At 39.0% G+C, this 24,148-nt stretch overlaps 1 long non-coding RNA gene across 1 annotated transcript; it reads left to right on the top strand.

Annotated features, from left to right (window-relative positions):
* The first annotated feature begins 8,487 nt into the window (after window positions 1–8,487).
* Window positions 8,488–22,902, top strand: LOC135250635 (uncharacterized). The gene is made up of 8 exons (XR_010328967.1): window positions 8,488–8,872; window positions 11,747–11,859; window positions 12,015–12,293; window positions 12,434–12,576; window positions 12,685–12,926; window positions 13,064–13,123; window positions 13,222–13,301; window positions 13,412–22,902. It is a non-coding gene; the product is annotated as an uncharacterized LOC135250635 (long non-coding RNA).
* Window positions 22,903–24,148: the final 1,246 nt, after the last annotated feature.

The following is a 24,148-nucleotide window of genomic DNA, read 5'->3' on the forward strand; positions in this document are numbered from 1 at the left end:
ACATAGTCCGCTTCGTTCCGTTGCTACCATAACATAACAGACTATCTTGTGTCTACAGCTGCAGTTTCTCGCTGCAATTTCTAACATTGAATATTCACAAAAGACGCAATTTATACTGTACTCTGCCAATGTCTACATAAATAATACGCTACGGTAAAGCTTTGAGAGGATGAATCACTACTTTTCTTTGACATGGATCCATTTGAAGACAATAACAGGTGAGTTCGTTACTCTTTAAATCCGTCATTATGCTGAAAACAGCTAAACCATTTTATTTATGAGTTCTGAGTTTCTGTGCAAACGCGCGAAAACACGCTGGTATAATTAAATAATAACGGTAGCCTAATGCATATATAGTCCGCTTCGTTCCGTTGCTACCATAACATAACGACCTAGAGCTGCAGTTTCTCGCTGCAATTACTAATATTGAATATAAACAAAAGACGCAATTTATGCTGTAGTCTGCCAATGTCTAGATAAATAATACGGTCCGTTTGAAGACAATATCGGGTGAGTTCGTTTAGTCTTTAAATCCGTCATTATGCTGAGAGAAATCGTATTCTCAATTTAATCTCTAAATTGACTGCATGCTTGGGGTTGTAACTATGTAGTTGTTTCGTAGGTGACTTAACTCGTCTTAACTATTGCTTGTATTTGTGCATGGACTGCGTTGTTGCTGTTCTTGTCTGTGTTAGTGTTAATCAGTGTAACCTACAGGGTTTAAGTTGAACAATGCGGTTGTTCCCTGCACTTAGAACGGTAGGCTACTGCCCTCTAGGGTTTTCGACACACTTGTTCCTGGTTATGGTTATACATTTTGTTGTACATCGCTCTGGATAAGAGCTTCTGCCAAATGCCTGTAATGTAATGCAATATTCCGTAGCAACAAGATGAACCCGACATTAGCCCTAAAATATGCCAATACAGCAGTGAAAACGCTGCTAACTGAATGACGAAATAAGCGAGACTAACTTTTTTTTTTTAATTACCACGTCATTCTACAGTCAATATCTGGGACTACACATTGAATAAATATACAATCTTACCATTGGTTTTACGCGTAGAGATGTCCCTTTTGCGAATGAGTGGCCATATATTGTCTTGGATAATCCGTTTGTGAAATGTCGGATTTTTTCAAAAATAGCTGTGCGTAATACCACACCTGTTGCGTACAGCGTTGTCGTTCTTCTTAGTCCAATTTGGCTTGATTGACAGTTCATTTATTCAGTAGGTGAGATTATAAGCTTTCTAACGATGTATAACATGTCTGATTTTGCTTTTGGAATAGCGTTTTATAGGTCAGCGTTACTAAAACTCTTCTCATCTGCCAATGTCTAAATAAATAAATTAAACGGTAGGCTTCTTTGCGAGCAGCAGGCAATTCGCGAGTTGATATTCAGTCTTTCTTCTGTTTTTTCTCAATGTCGTATTTATTATTTGAAATGTGCATTCATGTGTTATTATTCTATCTGTCTCTGTGGCGCTCTGAAATGTGCATTCTCTGCTAAGCTGAGCAATGGATTGGAATATGTGTCTGAGGTAGTGTTGCACGGTATACCAAAACTTCAGCACTTTCTCGGTACTTAAAAAAAAAAAAAAAAAAAAAACGGTTTCGTATTTGAATTTTCCGACGTTCGGTAGTTCTGCGTCAAATGGAAAAGCCAGGGAAATGTGTTTCCCGCATTACTGATTTAGAGGATGAAAAGCGCAGTTTGTCAGAATCTTCGCTAGATGGCAGTAGCAACTAAGGTTGCCAAGTGAGGTGACCTGCGCTTGTGCATTCTCTTCCCTGATACAGCGCAAGCTTTGACTCAGTTCACTTCAGTAGCAATAGGTGTTCCAATTTGGAAATATTTCATTATAGATAGATGCTGTATTGTTATTACAATATGCTGTTTTTAAATCTATTTAAAGGTGAAAGACCTGTTTTAAAGATTATTTAGTTTACAACTGTTCAATTCCAGAAATATATTTAACATATTTCTCCGTTGTTCAGTGTTGTAACACTAGGCCTATGCATATTCATATGTTGCAGAGGCTTCAACTTAAAGGTTGTTAATGAACCAGGTTGTTCATAAACCATGAATTTGAAAATGAGGTCAGCCCTTGTGGACATTACGTTCCTGACCTATTAGGGTAATTTCAGTATCGTTAGGTACCGAGTACTTTATCAGTATCGAGTATCGTGATACTAAACCTGGTATCGGTATCAAAGTCAAATTTTTGGTATCGTGACAACACTAGTGTGGTGCTTTTTTAGTTGCGGCAGGAAGCGCTGCAGCTGTACATACACGCTCGGCCATCTAAGTGTTACGACATGCCATCTAAATGTTACGACATAGTCAAGGCCTTGACGGGAAGCTGTCAGGACACATCCATGGCGACGCAACTAAGTCATCAGCCAGCGTCTCTTAGCACAAAATTGGCCATAAGTCATCTATTATTTATACGATCATCACAATATTCAGTACATATGTTGGGTGAAGGCGTATGACCATGAGGACACAGCCATTTTAAAATCGCTCCGTAGGGGGCGCGATGCTGCCAATGCTTGGACCCCTTCCAACGCCGCTTGCGGCTTTAATTAGGGGTCCAAGCAGCGAAGCTGGTGGAACCCTATTGTATCTGTTAGGATTATTATTATTATTAGGGGTCCAAGCAGCGAAGCTGGTGGAACCCTATTGTATCTGTTAGGATTATTCTTATTATTATTATTATTATTTTTCTCCGCTAAAAGTGTCTGAGGCTCAGTAACCATAAGTCCTGGAGCAACCAAATTTGTCAGGTTGGTTCCTATGGGCCCCCACTACTCAGGCACTAAAAATCACGTATGTCGGCCAGATGGTGGCGCTATAACAAAGGGTAACGCGTACAAGGCCATAACTCCCACACCATAAGTTAGATCAACACAAAACTTCATCGACATATGTATCTGAACGTGCTCTACAACTTTGCCATTGGCCCCACCTATGTCCGCCATATTGTTTGCCCGCCATTTAGACTTTTTAGTTGGGGCGTGGCAGTTTTCTCCACTAAAATGTCTGAGGCTCAGCAACCATAAGTTGTAGACCAACCAAATTTGGCAGGTGGGTTCCTATGGCCCCCCACTACTCAGGCACTAAAAATCACCTATGTCGGCCAGATGGTGGCGCTATAAGAAAGGATCATACTTTAAAAGGCCATAACTCCCACACCGTAAGTCAGATCAATACAAAACGTCATCGACTGATGCATCTGAATGTGCTCTCCAACTTTCCTATTGGGAGCACCTATGTCCGCCATATGGTTTGCACACCATTTGGACTTTTTCATTAGGTGGGGTGCGGAAAAGCTGGAGCTCCAAATCTAAACGATTACGACATCGAGTAAACTTCTTTACGGCAAGCGACAACCATGGCGACGCAAGTAATCCGACACCGTAGGTCTAGTTTTTAGCAGTGAGGAGACGGTCTGACACTGCCACCTAGCGTGCATGCTAGGATAGGCTACCCAAAGTTTCTTAGTAAAAGCTTTCTGAGAGGATGAATAATTACTTTTCTTTGGCATGGATCCATTTGAAGACAGTATCGGGTGAGTTCGTTAAGTCTTTAAATCTGTCGTTCTGCTGAGAAATAGCTAAACCATTTCATTGATAGGTTCTGAGTTTCTGTGCAAACGCGCGAAAACACGCTGGTATAATGAAACAATGACGGTAGCCTAATACATATATAGTCCGCTTAGTTCCGTTGCTACCATAACATAACGACCTACAGCTGCAGTTTCTCGCTGCAATTACTAATATTGAATATTAACAAAAGACGCAATTTATCCTGTAGTCTGTATCTTTGGCAAACTCTGGACTTTTACTATAGAAGATGCTTTGCCTAATGTATTTAGATTTTCTTGTTTATGTAATTGTTTGTAATGACTTGTATAATTGAAATAAAGTTATTTTATTTTAAAAAAGTACAGTCCATTTCATTGATAGGTTCTGAGTTTCTGTACAAACGCGCAAAAACACGCTGGTATAATGAAACAATGACGGTAGCCTAATACATATATAGTCCGCTTCGTTCCGTTGCTACAATAACATAAAGACCTACAGCTGCAGTTTCTCGCTGCAATTACTAATATTGAATGTAAACAAAATACGCAATTTATGCTGTAGTCTGTATCTTTGGCAAACTCTGGACTTTTAATATAGAAGATGCTTTGCCTAATGTATTTAGATTTTCTTGTTAATGTAATTGTCTGTAATAACTTGTATAATTTAAATAAAGTTTATTTATACAAAAAAGTAAAGTCCATTTCATTGATAGGTTCTGAGTTTCTGTGCAAACGCGCGAAAACACGCTGGTATAATGAAACAATGACGGTAGCCTAATACATATGTAGTCCGCTTCGTTCCGTTGCTACAATAACATAAAGACCTACAGCTGCAGTTTCTCGCTGCAATTACTAATATTGAATGTAAACAAAAGACGCAATTCATGCTGTAGTCTGTATCTTTGGCAAACTCTGGACTTTTAATATAGAAGATGCTTTGCCTAATGTATTTAGATTTTCTTGTTTATGTAATTGTCTGTAATAACTTGTATAATTTAAATAAAGTTTATTTATAAAAAAAAGTAAAGTCCATTTCATTGATAGGTTCTGAGTTTCTGTGCAAACGCGCGACAACACGCTGATATAATGAAACAATGACGGTAGCCTAATACATATATAGTCCGCTTCGTTTCGTTGCTACAATAACATAAAGACCTACAGCTGCAGTTTCTCGCTGCAATTACTAATATTGAATGTAAACAAAAGACGCAATTTATGCTGTAGTCGGCCAATGTCTAAATAAATAATACGGTCCATTTGAAGACAATATCGGGTGAGTTCGTTTAGTCTTTAAATCTGTCATTATGCTGAGAGAAATCGTCTTCTCAATTTAATCTCTACATTGACTGTAATCTTAGGGTTGTAACTAGGTAGTTGTTTCGTAGGTGTCTTAACTGCTTGTATTTCAGCATAGACTGCGTTGTTGCTGTTCTTGTTTGTGTTAGTCTTAACCAGTTTAACCTACAGGGTCCACGTTGAACTATGCGGTTGTTCCCTGCACTTGGAACGGTAGGAGACTTCCCTCTAGGGTTTTCGACACACTTGTTCCTGGTTATGGTTAAACACTTTGTTGTACGTCGCTCTGGATAGGAGCGTCTGCCAAATGCCTGTAATGTAATGCAATATTCCGTAGCAACAGGATAAACCCGACATTAGCCCTCAAATATGCCAATACAGCAGTGACAACGCTGCTCACTGAATAACGAAATATACGAGACAACGTTTTAAAAAAAATATATACCATGTCAATATATCTCCTAAACATTGAATGAATATTAAATCTTATCATTGGTTTTACGCATAGATATGTCCCTTATGCGACTGAGTGGTCATATATTGTCTTGGACAATACGTTTGTGAAATATACGCGCATTTTTATCACTGGGTAGGCTACGTTCAATAAAAAAACATTTCTGAAAGTATGAGAGATATAGCCTGGCTAATATCAGTGAGGAGATTGCAAGTGAGAGCTATTGTAAAATGGAGTTGCTTTGTTACAACTAAATCCTGCCCAATGCCTGATTGTGATGCAGATGAAACTTTGGAGCATCTGTTGATTGAATGCAGTAGATCTGAAAAATATGGGAACAAATTAAATCTATTGGTGTTAATATTTCAATTACACCAGAAACTGTATTTTATGGAATAATATATAACATTGATGATAAACTTAAAGATTTTTATTGGTTAATAATGTCTAGTGAATCAGCACATATGGAAAACGCGAAGTAAAATGACAATTGATCACATCTACGTGTCAAGTGAATCTGTATGCAAGAACATTTTAACAGAACTGAAACGTCGAAGGGGAATTGACATCAAGCACGGCAATGCAAATCTTTGGCAAACTCTGGACTTTTAATATAGAAGATGCTTTGCCTAATGTATTTAGATTTTCTTGTTTATGTAATTGTTTGTAATGACTTGTATAATTGAAATAAAGTTTATTTATAAAAAAAAAAAGTAAAGTGAAAGGCAATGTGCGCAACTGGGCGGTAGTACCCAGACGTGTGAATGCCTGGCCTCCGGACCGGCCAGACGTGTAAATGGCTGTCCTGTGGAGCGGAGACCTGCCGCGTTCATGCATTCACATGCAATGATGACCACTTTGCATTAAAAGCGCCCACTTATAATAACAACAGTGTGATGATTAGGATGAGAAGATTATTTCTACAATCAGATTCTACCTTTTCCTTGTTTGCTAGTCAGTGGCGTCTGGAAAAAATCCCAGCATTCTCAGGCTCATTTAAATGCTTTACAATGGACAAAAAGCGTTATATTACTTTTTGGAGAAATTTTGGACATGATGTCTGTCTGTTAATGTGCATTATCTGCTAAGCTGTAAGCGCATGCAGTGTCGGGAAAACCCGAGATATAGACAGCTGCTGCTCAGAAAAGTATAACGAAAGCATACTGGTAGATGTACAATATAATGAAAGGTATCTGCGTAAATGCGCGTGCATTGCTTTCCACAAACTGATGCGTTCCATATAAAAGAAACGGAATTATGTTGAAGAAAAGATAGTATGCAGCAGCATAGACTATATAATAGCTTCATAGTTACTTAACCGTTTTTGGATGACGCGTAAACAGCGTTTCATATCTGGTATCCTCAGTCAAACAGGAGAGCACAATGGCCAGCATCATTACATGGCATTATATTAAACTTTATTGTCATTGCAAAGAGTAGAAGTCAAGTACTGCGACAACGAAATGCAGTATGTATATGTATATATATATATATATATATATATATATATATATATATATATATATATCCCACGGCGCCCCGCAGGAGTACCGCCATGGGCTGTGCGTGGCAAATCAGAATCAGAATCAGAATCGGGTTTATTGCCAAGTAGGTTTACACATACAAGGAATTTGTTTTGGTCAGGTGGTGCGTAACAGTGAACATAAAATAAGATAAATAGAGTAAGAAAAAAAAAAAAAAAAAAATGAACAATAGTGCAGTAAAAAACATAACAGACATAACATAACATAACATAAACATAGTGCAAAACAATAACAATAGTGCAAGGGGATAAAGTGGTTAAATTGTGGTCACTCCAAGAAAGTGTCTATAAAATGTTTAACATCAATGCAAACGTTTGTGTTACTCATAAAGTGTTCATTTATTTAACCGTTTTTGGATGACGCACGAACAGCGTTTCATATCTGTCATCCTCAGTCCGACAGGAGAGTGGCCAGCATCATTACATTACATTAGATTCAGATGTACTGTCATTGCAAAGTTCTGGGAGAATTAAATGCAGTTAGCATGTCACCTGAAGTGCAAAAGAAGCAGTAAAGTCCAATGCAGCGTATGGACATATGTATTGTAACGGTTAGGACATCTAGTAAACTTCTTTACGGCAAGTGGCTAGAAGACATCCATGGCGACCCAACTAAGTAATCCGACACCGTCGGGTCTAGTTTTTAGACCGTGGGGTCTAGACGGTCTGAACTTCTTAAGGGGCAATATTGGGAATTCATAAAAGTATTCTTTCACCACTGAAAAATCCTTTTTCGTCATAGCAACAAGGTAAACCCGACAATAGCACTAAGATATGCCAATACGGCAATGAAACGCTGCTGAGTGAATAACGAAATAAACGAGACAAAGTTTTAAAAAACGCTGCTGAGTGAAGAACGAAATAAACAAGACAAGGTTTTAAAAAATGATACTGTGTAATTCTACAGTTAATATCTGGTACTAAATATTAAATAAATATAAAACTTTACCGTTGGTTTTAAGTGTAGAGGTGTCCCTTTTGAAACTGAGTGCTCATATATTGTCTTGGACGTTGTGTTACTCATAAAGTGTTCATTTGTTTAACCGTTTTTGGATGACGCACGAACAGCGTTTCATATCTGTAATTCTCAGTCAGACAGGAGAGCACAGTGGCCAGCATCATTACATTACATTAGATTCAGCTTTATTGTCATTGCAAAGAGTACAAGTTCTGGGAGAATTAAATGCAGATTTTTTTTCTGGAGAGATTTTGGACATGATATCTGTCTGTGAATGTGCATGCTCTGCTAAGTTGTAAGCAAATGAAATGTGGGGAAAACCCGAGATATAGACAGCTGCTACTCAGAAAAGTATAGCGAAAGCATACTGGTAGAAGTAAAATAAAGGGAAAGGCAACGGCGGAAATGCGCATGCATTGCTGCCCACAAACTTATGCCATCCTTATGAATGAAACAAATAAACGTATGGAAATGATGTTAAAGAAAAGGTAGTATATATATACATACTTATGCCTTTCCTATCAATCGTACAAATAAAAGTATCGGCATGATGTTGAAGAAAAGATGGTATGCAGCAGGTACCCAGACGTGTGAATGCCTGTCCTCCGGAGTGGCCAGACGTGTAAATGGCTGTCATGTGGAGCGGAGATCTGCCGCGTTCATGCATTCACATGCAATGATGACCACTTTGCATTAAAAGCGCCCACTTATAATAACAACAGTGTGATGATTAAGATGAGAAGATTATTTCTACAATCAGATTCTACCTTTTCCCAGCATTCTCAGCGTCGATAAAACCCCAAAGGCTTCCTGCCCGCCATTTCACTTTTGGGTAGCTACTTAGCAAGCGCCTTCGTTTGAGGTAGTTTTCCTTGTGAAACCATTATATATCTCATCGTTGAATTAACAAGCAAATAATCAATATTGGTAGTCAAATTTATATTAAAACGTTTGTTTATTAAGGCAATTGGAATCGACACGTTAACGAACGACCACAGTTTTAATTGAAGACCAGCGTTCACAAACCAGGCCTGGGGTAAGTTTCTCGTTTTCATTGTTTGGCGAATAGCTTCCTAGCCTGGCTACGTGTTTTGCAACGAATGTGCTAAAACTCACTGTAATCAACTGTTTATGCAGCTACTTTTGCACCGTTTGCTAATGTACTCTTTCCGATCATATTAACGTTAACTTGGCTGCTAGGCCCCGTCCACACGTATCATTACACCGCCGCCCGGAGGCGAATAAATATACTGCGCCCAACTGTGTAATCCACCTTTCAGTACGCGGTTCAAAGTGCTGCCGTTTCTGCCGCAGAAACTAGGAACCTTTTTAGGATCTCAGTGCATTTCCACCGCAGGACCAGGGTCTAAATTATTTTACCCCCAAAAATGTCCCTGCTCGGCGGGTAGTACTTTCCAAAAGTATAGGAACTTTGGCAGTGGGCATAGCAGCGCTGAACATTTCTCATTGGTCAAGTAAAAATCTGCCGCTGTGATTTATTATTTTCATAATATTTACTTCAATTCAATCTTTTATGTTATGTCGCGCAGTAGCCTACTTTTGGTTATAGCATGCCAGCTTCTTGGAACAGATAATAAATTATGATTGAGAATTATAACGTATGCTCTTCTGTTCTTTTCTTGCTTTAGTATCAAGTCTGTTTTTATAAAATATTAAGCATTCCTGCTCGGACAGCATATTATGTAGCAAAACATGCAAACGCTTTAATTCGGTTACTGAATATTTCCATCCGGATTTTGTTTCTTAGCCCTTTATAACCGACTCAAAACGTTTGACAGTTATGTGAGGTATGTGGTATTTACTTTGGATATACAGTAAAAACAGGGAAAACTCGCCTTCCGCACTTTTTGTCAGGGTAAAATAACAGGTTAATTCTAGCAAGCGTCCCTTTTGCTTTTGCAAAGTGCCTTAATTTTATTGCAGTCAAGTATTTAGCTGCTCCGCTAGCAGTAAGTTTGAAGGAATCTAAAATAGATGAAAGCAAACGGTGGATGTACCACTGCAATATTAGTTACAAATTCCGAGTCCGAGTTCTCATTGTATTTATTCTTGTCATTTTGCGATTATATGGAAATAACGATGAGTCACAATAATCAATTCAGCAACAAAATCTTTATGACGTGTGCATGTTTTCTGCTATATTACATTGCATTACATTTATTTGGCGGACGCTGAAAAAAGTGCATTTCATGGTCATGAACAACTACAAAACACAGGTTCAATAAGATAGAATACTTATTTTGTACAGCTATTTCTAGCCAAGAACACAGTTTAGTTAACACTATTCTGACCTCTGCAAAGCCAACTAGGCAGAAGAATAAGCTACAGTATTAGAACAAATACAAATTACCAAAAAGTGCTATAAATGTTGTTAACAGTTATTTGTGGAATGTGAATGCATTCAGTCGTCTCGGATGTCAAGACATCAAAGTGAATGTTCGCATTAAAACATAATGAATGTGTTTGAGAGTATATATAAAACAATCTGTATATTGTTTTGTTATATCATGTTTGTTGTTCTTGTCAGGCCAAATCTGTTCAGATACAAGTCTTATACTCTGGTTGGTATTTCTTTTTGGACCGTTGCTATGCAAAAACTCTGGCCGGTTTCTATTTCCACCGTTGTTAATCAAAAACCTTTGGTCGTTAATTCTATGAGAACAATGATTCTATCAAGAAAAAATAGTTCCATCTCGTTTTATACCATACATTTAGCACCAATTTTGGTCATTTTTGTCATTACATTATTTAATAAAACTGCATGAAACCACAAGTCAATCAAATTAATCTCCCTAGCACTGTCTTGCTTTTTTAATGGTGTGGTCGTGCGCGTCACATAGCCAATATTAAAATTCTTGGTTTTAGGTCAGAATGGTCTCACGGCATGCTTGTTATCCCGGCTAGCTAGCTAGCCAACTATTGAATTGTATTCAAACCAGCGGTTACTATAAACGCAATCGTTCACAAACATACAGATGAAAATGCATCTGTAGCCATGAGTTAAATGCGGTATGCCTATTCTACTGTCCAGGGACGATTCCGATTTGTAAAGCTAGCAACAGTAACTACAAATGTGATTCAACGTTGCAATCAGTTACAATTAAAAAGCGAAAGAATAATGTTGCTGTTTAAACATTTAGAATGCTGGATTTTGTATCGCATTGATTTTCTGTTAAAAGGCCGAGGTGTCCCTTTACTGAGAAATAATGCCCGCCCTTAGACCAATCAGAATGGAGTATTCAGCCAAGCCGTTGTATAATGAAACTTGTTGCCGGCCTCGGCACTAAATTGCGCACAGCCTGTCAATGTTTCTTTTTGGCCCACAGACGCTAGTGGCTCCGTTTATAGACAAACATACTATTACGTTAATCACATTGTCATATTGCTTATTACTAATGCAATACAAGTTGGATCTAGCGCCATCGGCACAGGTTGCTCATGTAGTCTACTTTTTCATTTGCCAGAACGTCTCATAATGACAAATGCCAGTTCAGTCGGTTTGCATAAAATCAAACCGGTTTCAAAATTATGAATATAAAGTAATCTAAGCTAGTATTGTAAATGGTACAAATGTCTTCCTTCATTTAAGCAATTTTTCAAGTGTCTGTGATGTTCACATCTGGGGTTACAAAGCTTTAAATAGGGTACCCCCTAAATGGCCAAGGATTGGCCAGATTTGGCATGTGCGCTAAGTGGTGAAAGTTGTTGTTTGCTCTGTATTTTCAAAAAAGCTGTAATGCACATTATCAGATGAATGGAAGGACTAAGTGGCCTTCATGTTCATGGCAAACACATGTGTGCATGACTTTGATGTGCAAACAACAGGTAGCAGCAGTAATGCTATGTTTTTTTTATGTGGCATCAATTTAATATAGTTATTCCTATTAAGCCATGGCAGGGTGTGGCTCACGTCATAAAGTCCGCCGATGGCCTGTGTCAGACATCACTGGGCATCAGCACAAGACTGTGTTTCCTGAAAATTGTCACGCCAATGCGAAAGAGGTGATGTATACACAACTTTCTTATGTAGTCTATAGCATCTAATACTATGTTATGTACTGTATAAGATGTCATACAACATAATTGGATACTTGGTGTTGTAACAACATTCATTCGCGTATTTATTAACATGTTTGATTTGTGTTTTCTTTATGCAGTTTGTGTTCGTTGTTGGCGATTCACATCTCAGATCTTTTGCTGATGGAGTTGTGAACATGCCAGAGGGTCGGCTGTCCTTTGGTTTTATGGCCACACCTGGAGGAGATGCAACAGCGTTGCGTTTGGAGATCTCCCATCTTGGTGCTACTCCACGTACTCCAGATGCAGTGTGCCTGCTTGCTCCAGGGAACAACATGACCTCAAGTCGCACTATTGAGGAAGCTGCCAGGGCCTTTGGGACTCTCCTCAGTGTTGCATTGCAACACTGGCCAAACAAGGTATGTCTGAAATCATAAACACTCAGACAAAGGCAATACTGTCCTTCAGTAAAATGTTATGTGTTCACAAAGGGACTAATAATAGTCACAGAAATTAAGTAGGTTTTGTTTTAATGCTAATAGCAATTTTTTACTTGTAGGTGTTTGTGGTGGATTTCCCTATACGACATGTACATGCAACACTGGAATACCAGCTTCTGCTAAAGCAGGAATATCACCGAGTTGCAGCAAAGATGGGGGTGCGGTATTTCTCAACAAATGATGTTTTCCAGCCATCCAAAAGGTATGTTCCAAGAAGTTGTGGATACAACATCACTGTTCTTGGAGTACATAGTACATTCTTATGCTTGTTTGTCTGGGACTTTATTATTGTCATTACTTTTTGTTTAAGGCATCTCTGGTGTCAGGATTTGGTACACCTAAGTGATGACAAAGGTATGCCTCTCCTTGCGGACTTCATTTGGAACACTTCATACAGCATCCTACACGTCCCTGTCAATCCTGTGCCACTTGGAGTGCGTCCTACACTCAAAAGATGCTTCCACAAAAACAAGAAGAAGCATGGTACTTCATCACAGCCACAGTGTGTTGCTCCATCTCAGCGCTCAGCAACATCCTATCGGCCCTTTCCAGGTAATAACTGCTCTGTGTGTTACATAAAATTGTCCAGTGTTAGTGGTGTCCAATATTTGAACAATGTTCTGTCTCTGCTTTTTTCTTATTTCTTTTTTTTTTTCTAAACCCATACGTTTGTATGTTCTTTTGTGCAGCTGTTAAAATGAAGTATGTCGACCATGACCAATGGACACACCTGCTGCCTACTGTTCCAGGTAATTCTTGCATGCCAATGTGTCTGTGTCCCAATGTGTTACTGTTACATTGGAGACCCATATTTAATTTAACTCATGTTATTTGTCCTTGTTTGTAGATGTAAGGATGCAGGTTCGGGACCGGCGTCATTGTATACGTCAGCATGCTGCCAAAGGACTGTTTGTTGACATACAGCAAGTACGTTTGTGTTGATGTATACACTTGATGTAGAACTGTTCAATGACATTTAAAAAGTAGGCCGTAAATATTCAACGTAAATAACTCCTAACATCAACTTGTCTTTACAGCGAATTCTCAGTGGGGGTACGATGGAACGCATCTTTGACACATACGTCCTATGTTACCCTTCGGGCTACTGCCAGAACGCCAAGCCTGTCCATGACCCAGCACCCAAGTCTGTGGCTGAGAAGAAATCTCCGCACATCAAAAAGCTAAGTGGTGCTGGTTCACGTCATGTGGGTCGTAGGCCTCTGGTTGTAGTAGACAGGGTCAGAGAAGTTGTAGAACAGGAAGATGTTAGGGACAAGGTAGTAAGGAGGAGAAAGATGGGACACATACACACCAGTGTTACACAGACAGAACAGAAGCAGGAGTTGCCTACTGAGAGAGTACTGAAACAGGAGTTGGCTAGTCAACTAGTACAGAAACAGAAGTTTGGTACAGATGAAGGTACTTGGTACAGACCAGCTGCAGTACTCACCATAAAAAAGGCCAAGAACCACATAAGAGGAGGTGTAGGTGGAGGCCACTCAATATTTGAGACAGCAATTAGCATAGCAGAGCAGCATGGTATCCAACTTAGAAGTGGCAATCCAAACAAGGCCAATGGTAATTGCTTGTATGAATCTATTATTGATAACATAAATGCAAGACAATGTTTTGCAGAACATTTGCCAGAAAGGCCTGAGCACTATAGAAAGGTCTGGAATACTGTAGGTGAACAGAAAATTAAGGCATCTCCATACTATCCAAACATATATACAGAACAGCAGTGGAGAGAAGCATGGCAAACTTTGCAAACAACTAACCAATATGACCTTGACTATTTTGGTGATATGGCTATCCTTAGTTGTGCTCATACTACTAAGAAAGATATCCTTGTTTTCAACACACCTTGGAAAACAACAACTGCTCAACCTCATAGTCCAATATATGTAATATCTGCAGATGCAATAGATCCAGCAAATGCAAGAGATACTGATGTTCCATTGGTGTTGGCATACAATGGCCATCATTTTGAAAGCCTCATTCCTGTTTCTCATGTTGATGTTAACAAAACAATTGTTTTGGTGGATGCGTATAAGACTGGCACGTATATGACTCCTAGGTCTTTAGCACAAATGTTTCAGCTCATTGGACATGATTTACACAACACAGAAACAGATTCTCCCACAACAAAAAAAACCATATGTACACAGGCCACAGAAAATCAGAAAAGAACAAAGCTTGCACCTACAACCACTAATGTGCAGATTCAAAATTATGCTGCAAAATCCCAGAATTTTTATGAAGGCAATAATACCAGCGATACCATAGCCATAACTTTGCCAGATGTATGCAACAGCTGTCAAAAGCCATTTCAAACGCTGCTGGTACATTTGCGCAGATCAAAACAATGTCAGTTACATTACAACTTACAATCTTTGCATCAAGAAGTAATTGTGAAACACGCAGACCAACAACCTCTATGGCAAGGTCCCAAACGTCAAAAACTGGAAAAACATAACCAAACTGAGGTCAATGTAGGCCTAAACCATGTTGAACAACAACCTCTACCATGTCAGAAAGTGAAAGAGGCCACTCCAATTGAAGCCACTGCAATAAAGATGACAGTTACAAGGAAGAGACAGTTGCAGGGTAATCCTGTAGAAGTCACAGGAACAAGAAGAACAGATCTTCTCCAGATTCAAAATATAGGTCCTAAATCCCACAATCTACACGAAGCCAATAATACCAGTGATACCATAACAATGACTTCCCTAGATGTATGCAAGGGCTGTCAAAAGCCATTTCAAAGGCTGATGCTACATTTGAGCAGGTCAGTACAATGTCAGTTACATTACAACATGTCTGAGAGCAACCCAACAATGCCTTATCCAAGTGCAGATGAAGTTATTTTTGTCAATGAAATGGAAAGCCCATGTCTCACATTCTCTCCTTTCACTATGCAGCAAAAAAAATCACTTTGTTCAAAAATGAACATCATCCACAACTCACCTGAATACGTTCATACACAAGAACCAGTGCCAAGGAATGTCCCAATGAGTGATCCTTGTGAGACAAAGGCTATTGTAGGTGATGGGAACTGCTTTTTCAGAGCATTGTCATTTTCCATTAGTGCAACTGAAGGTCATCACAGAAAAATCAGACTAGCTGTAGTTAAACATATGGAAACAAATGCATTACAGTATGCTCCTATTCTCCGACATGGATATTTTTCTGTTGAAAACTATATACATGCATCACGCATGAAATATGTTCAAACTTGGGCAACTGAGGTGGAAATACAAGCAGCTGCAGATCTCTTTGGAGTTGATGTTTTCACATACAGTCGCAACAAGTGGTTCAAGTATTCCACAACAAATGGAAAGACAATTGACTCAGCGATATACCTAAAACACTGCAACGCATCTCATTATGAAGTAGTTACATGCGTGAAGCAACACAATTCGGACCAATGCACTAAACTCTGCAGCAAATCCAATGACTGTCCACAGTCACATCAGATAAGGAGTTCTTCAAGTCGACGTGAGCTTGACAGAAAAAACAAGCAATATGAAATGAACAAACAATTCCAAGATGCAAAAAATAACAGAGGAATTAAAAGATACAATGAAGATGCAAACTACAAGAAAACTATCAAAGAACGCAGCATAAACAAATATGCCACTGATACCCAACACCGGACAAATGTGAAACAGTACAGTGCACAGAAATATGCCACTGATGCCCAACACCAGGCAAATGTGAAACAGTACAGTCAACAGAAATATGCCACTGATGCCCAACACCAGGCAAATCTTAAACAGTACAGTCAACAGAAATATGCCACTGATGCCCAACACCAGGCAAATGTGAAACAGTACAGTCAACAGAAATATGCCACTGATGCCCAACACCAGGCAAATGTGAAACAGTACAGTCAACAGAAATATGCCACTGATGCCCAACACCAGGCAAATGTGAAACAACACAGTGCACAGAAATATGCCACTGATGAACAACATCGTACAAATAAGAAAAAGTGCAGCATAGACAAATATGCTACTGATGAGCAACACAAGGTAAATCTGAAACAGTGCAATATTACCAGAAGGATTAAATCAAACAAACAAAGACAACAAATGGACTACATTGTTCAGGAATTCAAAAACAAGGTTAGCACTGGTCCCCAATATGTTTGCTCCGTATGCCATCGACAATTGTTTAAACAACAAGTCATACAATGTAAAAAAGACACATATGGAAAAAAAGGCAATGCTACAGCTTCATTGGTCAGTAAATGCATTACTGAAACATACCTTCATAAATGCGAAAGTGCCTGTGTAGAACACTGCACAGATCCTAATAGTACACTGTGGATTTGTTACACATGTCACAGAAAACTTCTTGATGGAAGAATGCCTCCGGAAAGTGTTGCTAATAATTTGGTTTTGGATCCCATTCCACCACATCTGAAGAACTTAAATTCACTCGAACAACATTTGATTGCAATAAACATTCCTTTTATGAAGATGCTTGCTTTACCGAAAGGGGGACAAAATGGTGTTCATGGACCTGTCACGTGTGTACCATCTAATCTCCCTCAGATTGCAAGTGTACTTCCAAGACCAGAGCATGATGATTTGATGATCCGTGTCAAATTAAAGAGAAAGTTAACATACAAAGGCCACTATGAATATCAATATGTTAACACTGCTGCTATTCATAAAGCTTTCTCGTACTTGAAACAACATAACCCATGGTACAAAGATATTACCTTCAACCACGAATGGATTAATCCACTCAACAAAATTCTACAACCCAACAACCCTCTGTCTTTTGACAATGAAACCTGTGTTGAGATTAATACAGAAAACACTAATGATGAAGCATCCACTGAAACAACACCAGATGATGAACACATTGATGAATCAATACATGATACACAGCAACATGGAATGTTCAACGATACATGTTTACAACCTGTCGATATTGTCCAAGAGGTGATGGATCAGCACTTCGATGGAATTTTGTCTCTGGCCCCAGCACAAGACAACAACCCAGTCAGATTACTAACCAATGAAGGCAATGAAGCAAAATGCTTCCCTGTTCTTTTCCCCAAAGGAACCGGTACTTTTAACGATACCAGAGGAGAAAAGTTAACCATATGTAGATATTTCAATAACCGCATACTCAATGCAGATGGAAGATTTGCAAAAAACCTGGACTACATTTTTTATGCACAATATTTATCTGAGATTAACCAAGTGGTCTCAAATGTATCTATTGCACTGAGAAAAGGATATGACTCTGGCAGAAAAATTACATCAGACATGCTAATCAACGAAGATTCACTTCAAAGAATTCTCCATTTTGACGAGGGATACAAATTCATGAAACCTATCAGAGGCACACCTGCTTTCTGGCAAAGTGTTCAGAAAGATCTTTTTGCTATGGTTAGACAGCTTGGAATCCCAACATGGTTTTGTTCCTTTTCTTCAGCTGACATGCGATGGAAAGAGACATTACAAATTTTCCTCCGGCTAGAAGGCAAACATATAAATGCTGATGATCTGGACTGGTCAGAGAGATGTGATCTCTTGAGAAAGAATCCCGTGACAGCTGCCAGAATGTTTGATCATCGCTTTCATTGTTTCCTTAAAGATGTCATCATGTCACCAGCTCAACCAATTGGAAAAATTGTTGACTACTTCTACAGAGTGGAATTTCAACAACGAGGTTCACCTCATACACATTGTCTGTTCTGGGTTGAAAATGCACCGCAAGTTGATAAAGCCGATGATGCTGATGTTGTAGCATTTATCGATCAATATGTGACATGTGAAATGCCACCTCTTGACGATAAGGAAATGCACGACATTGTCTCTACTGTGCAACAGCACAGCAAAAGGCATTCAAAGAGCTGCAGAAAAAACAAAACTGTCTGTCGCTTTAACTTCCCGCGGCCACCATCAAAAAACACTTTCATCACAAGGAATAAAATTTCTGAAGAAGAAATGCCTAGTGAGCCTAACCAAACACAACCTCAACAACAAACCAATCATCCAAGGCTTTCAATGGAACTTGCAGGACAGATTATGGAGAGGGTACGGCAAGTTGTCATGAACACTGACATATCTTTTGATTCTGCAGATTCCCTCTTTGCATCTATTGGTATATGCCAGGAGCTGTTTGAAGCTGCATACATACGCATGACCAAAAAAACCAATGTTGTTTTACAGAGAAAACCATCTGATGTTTGGGTAAATCAGTATAACACACAACTTCTCCGATGCTGGAATGCAAATATGGACATTCAGTATGTTGTTGACGCCTACTCTTGCATTGTGTATATAATATCTTACATATCTAAGCAAGAGAGAGAAATGGGATTATTGCTACAGCAAGCCCAAAAAGAGGCCTCAAATAACATTGATGCTAAACTTGCCTTGCGGAAACTTGGCAGTGTTTACCTTCATAACCGAGAAGTATCTGCACAGGAGAGTATATACCGACTAACCAACATGAGACTCAAAGAGGGATCAAGAAAGGTTCAGTTCATTCCAACTGGTCAACATCCCATCAAAATGAGTCTTCCGCTTCATCTTCTTCAGAAAAGACTCAACACTGAAAATAACAGCATATGGATGAACAGCATCACAGACAAATACAAAGGAAGACCAAAAACAGAAGCATTTCCTGAAATGTGTTTGGCAACCTTTGCATCACAGTACAGAATTCTGTCAAAAGCAGACAAGTCATCACCTAACAGCATAAAACTGGATCAGGACTTAGGATTTGTGATGAAGAGGACACGCACAGATGCTGCTGTTGTGCGTTATGCCCGCTTCTCACGCACAAAAAATCCTGAGAAATATTACCACAGTATTCTACAGTTATTCCTTCCGCATTACAATGATTCTGAGTTGAAACCACCAAACTTCAACACATTTGAAGACTTCTATCACACAGGCTTTGTTCAAATCATCAACAGTGAACTTAAGGCTGTGAAATTCCTGGTTGACACCAATCAAAAACTCTTTGAAAAAGAAGCTGACGAAATTGACAACGCTCAAGAACATCTAAACAGAGATGGACCACCAGAAGATGCATGGTCGCTAATTTGCCCAGAATCAGAATTACAACGTCTACAGTGTTTGGAAGCAATAACCAGTCATGTAACAAACACAGAGGAAACTGATGAAATCCTTCCTGATCTGCAGCCAGATAAAAGCAACACTTTCACTATCGAACCTAGGTTCTGTGGGTTGCAAAAGGACACTGCAATGTGTCTCCTACGGTCACTAAATGAAAAACAGCTGCAATTATTTTACAAGATTCGGCACTGGTGTTTACAAAAACTCAACAACGAAAACCCAGATCCATTTTATGTATTTATCACTGGAGGAGCTGGCACAGGCAAGTCCCACCTGATAAAAGCAATCAATTATGAAGCATCTCGTATCTTGTCACAGCTATCAGAAAACCCAGATGACACGCATGTCTTACTCACTGCTCCAACTGGTGTTGCTGCTTACAACATTGATGCGGCTACAATACACAATTGCTTTTCAATTGGAATAGATGTCTCATTACCATATCAACCACTTGCAGAAGAAAAAATTAATACTTTGAGAGCCAAACTCAACAAGATCCAAATACTGATTATTGATGAAATTTCAATGGTTGATCATAAACTTCTTACATATATCCACGGACGGTTAAGACAGATCAAACAAACAGGTGACTATTCCTCTTTTGGTAAAGTGTCTATCATTGCAGTAGGGGACCTATATCAATTGCCACCAGTCAAAGGAAAACCCTTGTATACACAACCAAGTGGTGTTAACTTATGGCAAAATCATTTTGCTGTAACAGAACTCACAGAAATAGTCAGACAGAAAGACACACACTTTGCACAGTTGCTAAATCGCTTAAGAACACACAAGAAAAAGCAACCACTGCAACAACAAGATATCAACATGCTGAAAAGTCGTGAGACGGGAGAAGGAGAATTCAGTGAAGATCTTCACATTTATGCAACAAACCAACAAGTTGACACTCATAATTTTCAGATGTTGCACAAAATGTGCCCTCATACCACTTCCATTGAAGCTCAAGATTTTGACAGGGATGCTAAAACTGGTCGCCTGAAAAGAAAAATGACACACCATCTCAAAGTTTACAATACTTGTTTGGTAAATACACTGCATCTCGGCATACATGCACGTGTCATGTTACTGAAAAACATTGATGTTTCAGATGGACTTGCAAATGGAGTCTTTGGAACAGTTTCTGACATATCTTACAACGATGATGACACTTTCCCATCAAGGATATATGTCACCTTTGATGATGAAAAAGTCGGAAAAATGGCTCGAAATAAGAAACCATCTTCCAAACCTGGACTGGAAAAAGCCACACCAATTGAGCCTGAAGAGGACAAAATAACAAACAGTGGTGGTGTGAGACGTCAGTTTGCTCTGAAGTTAGCTTGGGCTTGCACTGTTCACAAAGTGCAAGGTTTAACAGTGGAGAAAGCTGTTGTCTCTCTCAACAAAATGTTTAGCTCTGGACAAGCATATGTAGCACTGAGTCGTGTAACATCTCTTGAAGGACTCATCATCGATGATTTTAAAGCCACTGCTATATATGCTAATGACACAATTCACACTTCAATACAAAACATGCCTGCATTCATTGAGCCACCACTTCAATCCTTCAATACAACTTACAGAATCTTTCTGCACAATGTTCAAGGACTTTCTGCTCATATCGAAGACATTCGATGTGATCACAGATATTTTGCAGCTGATGTCATTTGTGTGACAGAAACATGGCTACAACAACAACATTCTACCCAAGACACTCATCTCAACACCTTTTCATTTCACAGCAAACCAAGGTGCCTTGCATATGATGACACTGAACATATCTTCATGGAACTAAAGAAACAGCAGCATGGTGGTGTTGGACTTTACTTTAAAAATGATGCAGACTGCAACATCACCCATTTGCCATGTCTAAACATTGAATGTTTAACATTCAGCATAAAGTCACTGGAAGCAAACGTTGCCATCCTCTACAGACCACCATCTTACAGTTTGGTTACTTTCAGAACAAAACTGTTGCATTTGATTCATCATCTAGACACATTCTTGGGAACCAAAATAATAATGGGCGACTTCAATGAAAATCTCTTCATTACACAAACTGTTCAAGATTTCATGCAGCAACATGGATACACCCAACTCGTTAAACAAGCAACTACTGAAAAGGCCACCTTAATCGACCATATCTATGTCAAAGATAACACAGCTTATCAAATTGATATTCAAATAATGCAAACATATTTCAGTTTCCATAACTGTATTGTTATGGATGTTTTCCAGTAAATCCGGTACATTGATTTATTTGTCCCAGCCCATCTGTGAATAGGCCCTCCTCTCCGTGCACACTCAAAACGTGATCATGCACAGGAGGAAGATTTGTTCTTGGCTTTTCCCCACAGACAACACAGCTGGTCTAATTCCTGAATACAATCAATCCACAGTTCACAAATGGTTAGTCTCATTAACACCTCTGCAGACATTTTTCCCTAACTGATGCATTCAACTTAACTCTCATACGTTCCTCTCCCTATGTTCTTAACAAAACACTGTCAATCTCCAAGACCCAACTCTTCAAATAAGTTATTAGCAAGCAGGTAAAGACCCTAGCTAGTAAGGATAGATATAACTTAACATTACAATACAGCTGGCTTGTCAAGGTTAGCAGGCTGTAAAATTTTCCCCTCTTGTTTACATTTTGGACAGATGTGGCAAGTGACTACACCTATCCCTGTTTCAGTTACAGCACTTTCAACACAAGCAATATCGAAAGCGCTATCCAAAAATTTCTTCTAATCATGAAGACATTTTGGGATACATTTTGAAAATAGAAAACCAATATGCACCACAATTATATCAACAAATACCATCTCTGGGCAAACAACACTATATTCTGTAAATACATTGCACTACTTGACCCCATTTCCAGTATGAACATGATTTCTTGACGATGAACAGGGTAAGAGCATCACTTTGAAAAGCACAACGAATAATTACGCATTCTCTTTATATTACTGCACTTTCTGGTTTTCCTTTTTTCTTTCCTTTATCCTCAGGTGAACACAGACCTCCGAAACCAGCTTCAAGGAACAACACCTGGCTGCCTACTTCAGCATCTCCATAAATGGACCCCATCTTGACGCCTTCCCATATGATAGTGCATTGGAATATGTTCCCACAAAGCCCCATAAAATAAGGTGTTGCAACAAACAGTGCTCACTTTGCAACAGGTAGGCTGTGCAGCAGTCACTTAAAGTGTAGCAATGCAGCACTCACTGTATATTTTCCCATTTATTTCACAAACTACCAATTGGGCACTCACTGTATATACGCTTTCCAGTTCTTTCACACAAATTAAAGCTATTATATAGACTTCCCTTCGCGTTTCTCTGCTCTTGCCATTTTACTTATGATTTCACTCTGTATTTTTCTCTTTATTTATATTACAATTAAAGAAATTTACTTAATCTTTTTGTGATCTCTTGTCTTTTTTCTTTGTGATTTTCCCTTTCACATGTTTCATTTCCAGAGATTTTCACTTGGTGTTTTCTAATCTCTTGCCATTTTGTTCATGATTTTTATTTGTCTTTTCACTTTTTTTTTGCATTCATGTTTACTTGGTCTTTTTCTCATCACATGCCATTTTATTTGCGATTCCCAGTCTTTTCTGTGTCATTTTCCAAAACACTTTCAAATAAACAATTACTTTTCTCCTATTACTGGTTACATTAAATAATACATTTAAATATGCATTTTACTGTTGTAACACTATAGTCCTATGCTTATTGATATGTTGAACAGTCTTCAGGTTAAAGGTTGTTAATAAACCAGGTTTTTTATGAATAGTGAATTTGAAAATGAGGTAAACCCTTGTGGACATTACGTTTCTGATCTATTAAGGTAATTTCTGTATCGTTAGGTACCGAGTATTGAATAAGTATCGTTTCAGTATCAATTATTGTGATACTAAACCTGGTATCGGTATCAAATTTTGGTATTGTGACAACACTAGTGTAACACCTTTTTTTGTTGCGGCATGGAAGCGCTGCAGCTGTACATACACGCCAGGCCACATATGTGTTACGACATCCCATCTAAGTGTTACCACATCTCATCTAAGCATTACAACATAGCAAATGCCTTTACGCGATGCGGCCAGGACACATCCATGGCGACGTAACTAAGTCATCCGACAGCGTCTCTTAGCTCAAAATTGGCCATAACTCATCAATATATCATACGATCATCATGATATTCAGTAGATATGTTGGGTGAAGGCATATGATCGTGAGGACAAAGCCTTTTTAAAATCGCTCCATAGGGGGCGCGATGCTGCCAATGCTTGGACCCTTCCAACGCCGCTTGGGCTTTAATTTTATTATTTTTCTCCGGTAAAAGTGTCTGAGGCTCAGCAACCATAAGTCCTGGAGCGACCAAATTTGACAGGTGGGTTCCAATGGCCCCCCACTACTCAGGCACTAAAAATCACGTATGTCAGCCAGATGGTGGCGCTATAACAAAGGGTAACGCGTAAAAGGCCATAACTCCCACACCATAAGTCCGATCAACACAAAACGTCATCGACATATGCATCTGAACGTGCTCTACAACTTTGCCATTGGCCCCACCTATGTCCGCCATATTGTTTGCCCGCCATTTAGACTTTTTAGTTGGGGCGTGGCAGTTTTCTCAGCTAAAATGTCTGAGGCTCAG

This window comes from Anguilla rostrata, chromosome 3, assembly GCF_018555375.3.
Source record: "Anguilla rostrata isolate EN2019 chromosome 3, ASM1855537v3, whole genome shotgun sequence".
NCBI classification, from domain to species: Eukaryota; Metazoa; Chordata; class Actinopteri; order Anguilliformes; family Anguillidae; genus Anguilla; species Anguilla rostrata.